This window comes from Leiobunum rupestre, chromosome 10 (genome assembly GCF_980474605.1).
Source record: "Leiobunum rupestre chromosome 10, qqLeiRupe1.1.hap1, whole genome shotgun sequence".
NCBI lineage: Eukaryota > Metazoa > Arthropoda > Arachnida > Opiliones > Sclerosomatidae > Leiobunum > Leiobunum rupestre.
Genome location: NC_143393.1, coordinates 15130310 through 15141158, shown reverse-complemented (window position 1 = coordinate 15141158; position 10849 = coordinate 15130310).

Here is a 10849-nt window from a genome sequence, read left to right as displayed (position 1 = left end):
CCTAGATTTCAGGATTCCCAAGTTGATTTCTATATTTCTAATGTGCGATAGGGGTAAAGTTGCATGGCGTCATTTAGCAGATAAACTATTAATAAGTGCAACCTTCAAATTGGTATTTTCCGTGACCAATTTCATTAACTAATTACTTTAGGCTTAACGCAATTTCTTTAGGTTTATAAAGGATTTTTTTTTAATGTTTTTTTCTTTTTATACTATAAGCAAATATAAATATTTGCAAACGAAATATTTTCAGAGACCATGCAGATTGACAATATTCGTAACAAACCAGAAATATTACCTCTTCCATAAAATATCTGCCTTACAAGATGAACACTTCTATGGTCTTAAATTTGAAGTAACAGATGATGAACACGCGGAGGTAGCTAGTGGTCCTCATAATTATTAATCAATTATTTTTTAGTTTAATTTTTTCGATTAATGTTATTTTAATGAATTTAATTGGATTTAATTTTAGATGACCCTTCATGTAATGTTCTAAACTCGGTTCTAGATCCAATGCATAAAGCTGATGAAACATGTTACGTTATTTTTATATTTAACTTCATTTTTATATATATTTTTCATTTACCATATACCCCCCCCCCCCCCCCTTACGCTTTTCAAGGGAAATGAAAGTCGTGGGGTGCCCAGTTCTCAGAAGTCGCGCGGGACAGAGAAGTAAGGGCCTCGAGGCTCTAAGTGGTTCCTTTGCCCCCCCCCCCCCCTTAATGACCGCTCGGGAACTCCAACCCTTTTCTTTATTTTCGATTCTCCTTTAAAAATTATCGTGCCGATGGGCAACTTTAGAAGTTGCTAAAAATATTTTAACTGTCAGTGACTATTGTCACTGAAAATATTTACGATGTTGTTTTGAACTTTTTGGTGGGAATGTCGGGGAATATTCGTGTCAAGATTGGGTTTTCGGATCGTCACTGCCACTTACAATAAAAAGCCAGATAAGCCATAGCAAAAGAATCCATTTCTAAACCGTTAATTGTCAGCCCACTGCCAGTCATGCATGATACATGAACCATAAACTCATTTCAACCTACTTTTACCCCTTTTCTCGCCATATACTCAATAATAAGAAAATAAACGCTTCTCTTAATCCGCTAAAATATTTGGATTGGCCAGAACTTAGCCCCTCCCATGACCTACGATTGGTGTCACCTAGTGACCCTAACACGTGATTTCATGTGCCAAGACATCCAAAAAAAATACAATAAAACCAGCGAGAGTGAGACTGAAGGAGTGAGACGTCCGACGACTTTAGCCTGGGAGGCTAGTTTTTCCATATAGGCCTGGGAGGCTAGAGTTTTCGAAATATTAGTCTGAACCAGACTTCGCTTTCGTTCCGCAAGTTTAAAAGAGTATTAAAAATTCAAAAGAGACAAATCTGTCCAAATCGGGAATGTGCAAACCTCTTCGTCGAAGTCATCGTCCACCATCACCTTCTATCTACTAATCTTCACCTGTGGCCAAAACGTTTCATTAATCTACGTGTTTCCGTTTCCGGAGGAGTGCATCGGTGTATGGTACCCAACGAAGAGATAAGTACTTTCGTCGAATATATGGCTTGGCTTTAGGTAAAACAAAAGGGCAAAACGCTGGCAGTGACAAACAATCCCTATTAGAGACAAAGTTTTTTTTAATTGCATGTATTTAGTGTCGGGGAAAAATGAGTATTTAGTGGGAGGGTAGCTTGAAAGTATTTGGGGCGGGAATTTATTGGGGATTGGAAGTGTACGGGTTTGATAAAGGAAGCAAGAATTCCTTATGTATATTTGATGTATTGCAATAGTGTACTAATTTAACCATTGGCACGATAATTTCCAAGAATAAATTTTAAACGTTAACCTTGATCCAGTACAATTATTTTCACCCACAGGAGCTCTTCCTCTTCATATTTAATGTTACGGCTATCTAGAGAACCCCTAGGAAGAATTTAAAATTACAATAAAAATAGCGTAACAAACAAAGACATTTCGGGAAAATGAAACACCAATCATGATCATGTAAGAAGAACTGTATTTATCTAGTTGCCTGGTGAAGTTCATTTAGTAATCTCTGAGTTATGGATTTCTAAGACATCAAAGTTCAAAGATTTTTATTGTTTTGTAGTTGTGAATTTCTGTTAGACTGCCAAGTCTTCATGCGACTTATAGCTCTCTTCAGTTACTTCGATTCTTCTTCAGTCACTGAAGAAATGGCAACTTATGAGGTAAGAAATAAAAATAAGTTAAATTAAAATTTATAAATTAGAAATAATGTCAAACATTTTTCTATTGAAGACTGAGGAAAAAAGTTCATTGTCTACAATAACCACTTCAGCTTGCGAAACAGGCAAAGATACACAGATTTGAAGCTTTCATATTTAAAACATGCACTTCATCAAAAGCAAAATCTTCTTCTAGAAAAAAATGTTCTGAATGTTGAAGATAAATTTGGTTCAGCTTCAACAGCATTGTTTAAATTTTTGAGAAAAACTGGAATGAAAAATACAAAAAAAGCTACAATACCCTCAGTTATTTCGTAGCTTTACCATGATAGTCTATTTTTATTCTCCAAAAGCGTATGAACATCCAATATTAATAGCGTTCTCTTGGGATGAAATATCCATCAAGAAGCATACCGAATGTACTGACATTTAGGTTTCTGGCTACGCAATTATTTTAAGATACCTTTTAGCGTATGTGGGATTATACTTTACAACCATTCGTCAGACAGTCAGTGAGGAGGCCGGAACAATAAACAGTTCACTGCTGCCTATAGTGAGTTGCAGGCTAAGAAAGACAAAATATATAGTACAGTCGGCGCAAGGATACCTCAGACCATTTCCGGCCAGTCGACCGCGCGAAATTTGAATTTGACCACTTTACGGTCAATTTAAAATTTCGTGATTTTCATCGTATTTTCGCGCCATCTAGGAACCGAAATTGGAATCTATTTTTTAATTTCATGTTGTCATTAATTACTGAATACAGCGGAATTATTTTGCTAAAGAAGGTTCGATAATGACAGCTCCAAATATTTTAAATAGTAGCCCAAGAGGTTCCTATAAAAAGCATGATAAAGGTTTATTTTTAACAAGTAAAGAGAGAAAAATAATTTTAAACGTCTATAGCTCATTAAGACAATGTTACCCCCAAGAAAGCGTGGTAACTATTTTAAAAGAAACTGTCGATTTAACTGGTAAGACGTAGAAATAAATTTACAAAATTAAATAATTATACATACTATTTTAAATTTAAGGATGATAAGAATGAAATTAAAAATAAAGATTCCAATTTTGGTCTCTAGATGGCGCTAAAAGCCGATGAAAAGAGCAAAATTCAAATTTGACCGTAAAATGGCCAAATTCAAATTTCGCGCGGTGGAATGACCGGAAACGATCTGAGGCATCCTTGCGCCGATTGTACTATATATTTTGTCTTTCTTAGCCTGCAACTGACTATAGAAAAAAGCGTAAATGTCATTGCTTTGGGCAATAGTCACTTTCCATATTTATGTGAGCTTTTAGCTCGGGGGCCAAGCAATGTCAGCCATGATTGGTTTCAAGAAACTCTATTCTTTAGCTGCAATGCGAAATCCTCAGGACTTCTAATCGAAAGTTTATTTATTAATGTATTTTTTGTGAAGCCTGGAAATTGTCGGCTTATGTCTAAACCATGTACGAGAGTCAAACAGTAAAATACCCTTTATTAATAATATATATATATATATATTTACCAACTATAACAAAGCATTTCAACTAAACTATCTCTAGAAGAGAGAATATAAAAGATGTGACTGGTTAGGTCGGAGTCCGTAACCAAGAGGATTAGTCCATTGTCCCGACGTCCTTTATATAGCGGGACCCTCGGATGACGCTACCGGTCTCCCGCCTAATTGGCTGGAGGAGAAAGCCCGCCAAGAAATCTTTGCGGACTCACTGTGGTGCAATAGTAAGCGTCACCGGTAACTTTACCTCGCTCTTAACCCTTCGGGTCAGAGGTCGCCACTTTCGAAGAATTCCAAAGGTGGACGACGCGAGCGAGGATGAGTCATCCCTACCTTCCCGATCAGCGTTGGCCCAAAACAACGAGATAACTCTCTGAAGTAAAGGGGAAGACTGTTAGGGACAAAGCCTACATTTGCGGATGCAAATGCGGGCTTTAAACACCCCCACCCAAAAATTAGGCGTCCGGTGTGAGGTCAAGGTGGTCCATAGCGTCGAGAAAGTGCTCGTCGCCACTATCGAGGGGAGAGACGTCGTTATCCCCCAATGATAAGGTGTCCAGATCCATCGTAACGACGGATCCGGACACTCGTCGGGGTGAGACTGGAGAGAGGGTGGCACCAAGCTCAGCGACCGGAATCGGCTCGACTGACTTGGCAACGAGAACCCCCTGCACCATAGGGACAGCCACCGAGGGATACATCCTCGGAGCTACTTTCCCCACGGTACACCCCTGGAAGACATGGGGAGTGGGGCATCCCATTACCCCAAGCATCTGCTGCTTGGGCCACCGGGCGGCACTGAAATGGGTAATTTTAGGGGCATGCACTAGGTTTCAACTAGCTGCCATTTTTGTTGCGGGCATTAAAATTAACTAACAATATTTTGGAAAAGGCGTATTTTTTGTGGCAGGCATTAAAATTAACTAGCAATATTTTGGAAAAGGCGTATTTTACTGTGTCAGGCATTAAAATTAACTAGCAATATTTTGGAAAAGGGGTATTTTTCGTGGCAGGTACTAAATTTAAACAGCAATATTTTGGAAAAGGCGTATATTTTTGTAGCAGACATTAATGCGGTTAGTTTTAAGCCCATTGGGTTATTTTTAAGCCCTATTCGGTTAGGTACAAGTATATTGTCTGTATGGTACTTCGCATTACCCGAGAAACACCACTTGGAGGTGACCATAACTTGTTTCTCATGGGGAGTTTTGTGATGGCAGGCCCCCTTTCCTACTGCCTAGGTTTCTTCAATATAAATCAATTTGAATGGTTTTTATGGAGTTTTGTTACGGCAGACCCATCGTCCTACTGCCTTAGTGGTTTATCTACATCTATGGGGAGTTTTGTTAGGGCAGGTACCCTTTCCTACTGCCTTTGGCATTTCAATCTTCATCTACTTCAACGGTGTTTTCTTCATTTTGACCAGTAATTAAGAACGCTGGTTCTGCAGCCGGATCCAATGAGATAAATTCTTCGTCTGATACGCCTATTTCTATAAGCTTTAGACCACATTTTATTTCCAGGATAACATAATTTTATGTCCTCTAAGAAGTGAGAAAAATTGGTACCGGGAGAGAGCTATTTTCCCACCTGATTTTTGAGAAAAAAAACCTCCCCGGAAATGAGCTGAAACCTGCCCGAAATATAGAATAACCTATATGAAAGCTACTTATCCTACCCGATATCGAACTAAACCCTACCCGAATGAAAGCTAAATTCCTTACCCGAAACATGGGCCAATAAAAGCAGGACATGACTCTCTTATCGCTATGCGGCCACTAAGAGAAACAGCCGAGCTACTAGAGGACCCTATCGGCAAAAATTACAAACAAGTAACAACCCACGTGACACCTTTTTTGGGGAGGGGGAAGCCCGGGGAGGGTTAAAGGCCTACATGTAGGTTCACCCCTCTTTGCCAAAAAAGGGTTCAAACATCCTTTTTACTTCCCCCTCGAAACCCCACCATTGATAGCGACGGGTCAGCTCGCTCTCCCGACCTCTCCATGTGGAAGGATTAAGTCCGGCATTGTTATAGCGCTGTCAAATTGGCAGCAGTTACAATGCCCTTGAGAACCGCGAAGTCCGAATTAGGAGGTGACCGTCGCTATCAATACGGGATAGCGAAGGGAAAATCAAAAAGATGTTTGAACCCTTTTTCAGCTACTCTCAGATGGCGCAGCCGTCGCTTTAAAAAAAATGTTACGGGATCCATTTCAGCCCCCTTTTCAACCCCCTATCACATAGTAAGCGTCGTACGCGAGCTAATACTAGAGTCACGTCCTGCTTTTATTGGCCCATGCCCGAAACAAGCTACGACCTACCCGAATTTAAGCTATTTTCCCTACCCGAATATGAGTTAACGTAGGTGTGATATAGTGTATTCGGTCAAAAATGTATTCTGCTACGTAGCAGATACTACACTTTTCCTTTAGCCGGAAAGCCAAGAATCTGATGCACAGCGCATAACATATGATATTTACTCTGTGTCGACAGGCCGAGGGACGCTACTAAACTTAAAGGAGATTTTTTTTATACATAGCAAATCAACTAAGGGAACGATAAGGGACCATAATCAAAATCGAGTTTTTAGGCCAAAAACGTAGAAACCTTACGATATATCCCAATATTCGTCTACATTGGTCTAAAATAAAGAAAATGATCAAAACACGGCACGCGTATCAGGTGCTCCAAGTGCTCAAAACGCGAAATACCACATTCATTGAAATACATATATGATATTGGAAATATAACGTAAATTATCAATTATTCTCGAAAAGCGGGGGTTACTTTTTAATATAATTGTATTTTCTAATGAATGTTTAAGAAAAATTAAAATTAAAAACCAAATTGATGAAAGTACCTCAAACTAAAATCCTTCCAAAAAGATAAATTAAAATTTATAAATTAGAAATCATGTCATATTGAAGAATGAGGAAAAAAGTTCATTGTCTACAATAACCACTTCAGCTTGCGAAACAGGCAAAGATACACAGATTTGAAGCTTTCATATTTAAAACATGCACTTCATCAAAAGCAAAATCTTCTTCTAGAAGAAAATGTTCTGAATGTTGAAGTTAAATTTGGTTCAGCTTCAACAGCATTGTTTAAATTTTTGAGAAAAACTGCAATTAAAAATGTAGCTTTACCATGATATTCCATTTTTATTTTCCAAAAGCGTATGCATTTTTAAGGAGGCAGCTTCGTTTACCAAACTAGAACATCCAATATAAATAGCGTTCTCTTTGGATGAAATGTCCATCAAGAAGCATACCGAATGTACTAGCATGGAGGTTTCTGGATACGTAATTATTTTAAGGTACCATTAAGCGTTGAAATTGTCTACGGATCAATAGGGATTATACTTTACTACCATTCGTCAGACGGTCAGTGAGGAGGCTGGAACAATAAACAGTTCACTGCTGCCTAGAAAAAAGCGTAAATGCCATTGCTTTGGGCAATAGTCATTTTCCAAATTAATGCGAGCTTTCAGCTTGGTGGCCAAGCAATATCAGCCATGATTGGTTTCAAGAAACTCTATTCTTTGACTGCAATGCGAAATCCTCAGGACTACTTTTCGAAAGTGTATTTATTTATTCCATCAATAACATCTAAGAAATTTAATATATTTCAAAATTAATTTAAAATATTGAAACAGAAAGGTCGATAATCAATATTTATTATTTTTGACATACGTTCTAAAGATTTATATACCCCCGTACCATACAAGTGTATCAGATTTCTAGCCCGGTGTACCGCAAACAGAGTCAACAGCCCGAACAGGTGACAAAATAGCCAAGGCAGCGAGAGAACCCTATACCGCTGACGGCCTCACCTTCGACGCAAGCCGCTCAACACAGCAGGAGGTGCAACAATGGGACGACGAACCCCTCACTTCGCACACAGCAGTGGGAATAAGAGCGGATGCTATAGCAACAACAGCCGACACCCTACCTACGTAAGTAGGGAGCCATACCCTTCAGAAAGAGCTCCTTAAGGGGAACTACGGGTTCACAGCGGCCCAAGTAACCCGGCACAGTTGGCACCAGACACCCGGTGTTAAACCCAAAAGGCCGGGAAACAGGACAACTGCGCCTCATACGAAGACCCGCCGCCCCCCAGCAGGCTACCCAGTCCTCTCGAGGCGGCCTGTTTGCCTGGACCCTCTCCGTTAGCCTGAGCCCAAGCCCAGTTTCCAGCCCATACGTGACCGAAGTTGGAGATAGAGATAGGACCAATTGATCAGAGCTAACGTCTCCCAGTGCGCCACCACCCTTATGGGTTACAAGAGCCGGTCCCCAACACCCCGGTAAAGTCACCAGTAATTGCACTTTCCAGCCCCTTAAGGGCCCCCCGTACCGTTCAATAGTTCTTTTTAATTATATACCCGTACATACAAGCAATATTTGTATACCCCCGTACGAGAGGTAAATTCTTCCGAACCCAAATATTGTAAAAAACTGAATTCCTTTACGGCTTTTTGAAGCTTATTTTGTAGAGGATTTCAAAGGCTAATTTAATGTCCAATGAAATTATGGAGACATAGAGATATAGAAGCAGTAAAGGCATTTTCAAATACGGGGAGATTGAAAGGCAGGGCCTACCCCCCCCCCCCCCCCCCCCCCCCGGACTAAGCGTGGCAGGTGCGAGATTACGTGGCGCCACCAATGCGCGTTAAAATATACTACAAAAAGCCGTTAAGGCATTCAAGGCAATCAGCTGGGCAAATTTACACGACGTAAGCAAATTAAGTATGGCAATATTTTGGATCGGAAGTATTTACCTCTTGTCAATAATAAATAATATTGATTATTCATATTTCTTTTTCAATATGTTAAATAAATTATGAGATATATTAAATTTCTTAGATGTTATTAATTAAATATTATTATTATTATTAGTGAAAGGGGTGAAGGGCTAAAGACATGCCCGTTCGCGCACTTCGACCAGAGGTCCATTGTGCAACCCCGAACCTTAAGACTTAAAAAGCCCGATATCCGACTCAAAACGGAGAATCCACTTGGTCGGCATATTATTGAAATCAGAAGTTTCCAACTGATGCATACCAAGATGCTCGAATCTTTGGGCCGCGTAGTAATCGCACCTACAAAGCACATGAGAGGCGGTTTCCTCCTCAGCCTGACATTCCCTACAGATTGGATCATCACTGATTCCAATCAGGTAAAGATGTCTGTTAAGGAGACCGTAACCTGTTAGTAGGCTAACGACCAGTGTGTCAGAATTTATAGCCCGGTGTACCTAGTAACAGAGACCATACCACCGGAGGCCTATCATCATAGTGCCCTACGCCAGCGTCCCCCTAGCCCGGACAGGTGACAAATCCAGCATGGGTAGCAGAACCCTACTACTGATGGTCTCACCTTAGACGCAAGCCACTCAACCCAGCAGAAGGTGCAGCAATGGGTGGACCAATCCCCACTTCGCACACAGCAGTGGGATTTAGAATGGATGCTAGAGCAACTCCAGCCGACACCCTACCTATGAAGGTAAGGAGCCAAACCCTTTGGAGAGAGCTCCTAAAGGGGAACGACGAGCACACAGCAGCCCGCATAACCCGGCACAGCTGGCGCCGGAGATCCCGGAGGGAGTCCAAAAGGCCAGGAGATGGGTCCGCCGTGCCCTCATACGGAGGCTCGCCGCCCCACAGCAGGCTACCCAATCCGCCGAGGCGACCAGTTTGCCTGGACCCTCTCCGTTAGCCTGAACCGAAGTTCAGTATCCAGCCCAAACTTGACCGAAGTCGGAGGTGTAGATAGGACCATTTGATCAGAGCTAACATCTCCCAGTGCGCCACCGCCCTTATGGGTTACAAGAGCCGGACCCCGACTCCCCGGTAAAGCCACCAGTTATTGCACACTCTAACCCATTTAGGGCCAGGCTAACGACCAACCTAATATTAGATTTGGAAAGCGAGATAACTCCTTAGCTCTCTGCCTAGAGGGGCCCAAGATAAACTCTTCAGCCTGCCTTTGGCCATCCATCTCAAGCCAAAGCTTGAGTTGACTGTCAGTCATAGAATCAGAGATAAGGCTGCGAACTATGCTAGAGGGGATAGGAACGGCAGGTTCAGGACCAAAGAATCCAGCCTCTGCCCCCTTCTTGGCTAAGACATGGGCTTTCTCATTACCATAGTACCCCCGATGGCCAGGAACCCAATAGAGCTGAACTTTATTGTTGGTGCCTAGCTCCGAGAGGAGATTCAAACAGCTCTAAACTAGTTTTGAAAAGACCTGAAACTGGTTGAGAGCCTTGAGGGCTGCTTGACTATCCGAATAAATTTGGATAACCTTGCCATGAAGCTTCTTTTTGAGACAAAAGTCAACACAGAAGCAAATAGCGGCAATTTCCGCCTGAAAAACACTAGCATAAACACCAAGGCTTTCAAAGAAGTCGAGATTGCTAGTAAGACAATACATCCCCGAACCAGAGCCAGAGTGGGTCTTAGACCCATCAGTAAACCAGACGATTTCTCCTCTGGCCCCGAGGGTACTATGATTGGCCCACTCCGTACGGCTTGGAAAATAAGTATTGAAAGGCTTACTAAAATGTAACTTCGTAGCCATCATAACAGAACCCATTAGGTAGACCGGTAGCTGACTTGAAATTTCCTGGTAGATCTTGGTGTGGCTATTATCCCGAATATTCGCCTTCCACCAACCATTCTGGTTGAGCCTATAGGCTCCCATGCAGAAGCTTCCTCTATGAAAAGATGAAGAGGAAGAAAGTTCAGGAGAAAATCTAGAGAAGCACTTGGGGTTGTTCTCATAGCTCATGTGATGCTGACACAAGCCAGCCTTTGCACGGTGCGCAGTGACTTTTGCTCAAAGCAATGACATTTATGCTTTTTTGTAGGCAGCAGTGAACTATTTATTGTTACAGCCTCCTCACTGACCGTCTGACGAATGGTAGTAGAGAATAATCCCAATTGATCCATAGACAATTTCAACGCTAAAAGGTACCTTAAAATAATTACGTATCCAGAAACCTCCATGTTAGTACATTCGGTATGCTTCTTGATGGACATTTCATCCAATAGAACGCTATTAATATTAGATGTTCTAGTTTGGTAAACAAAGCTGTCTCCTTAAAAATGCATACGCTTTTGGAGAAA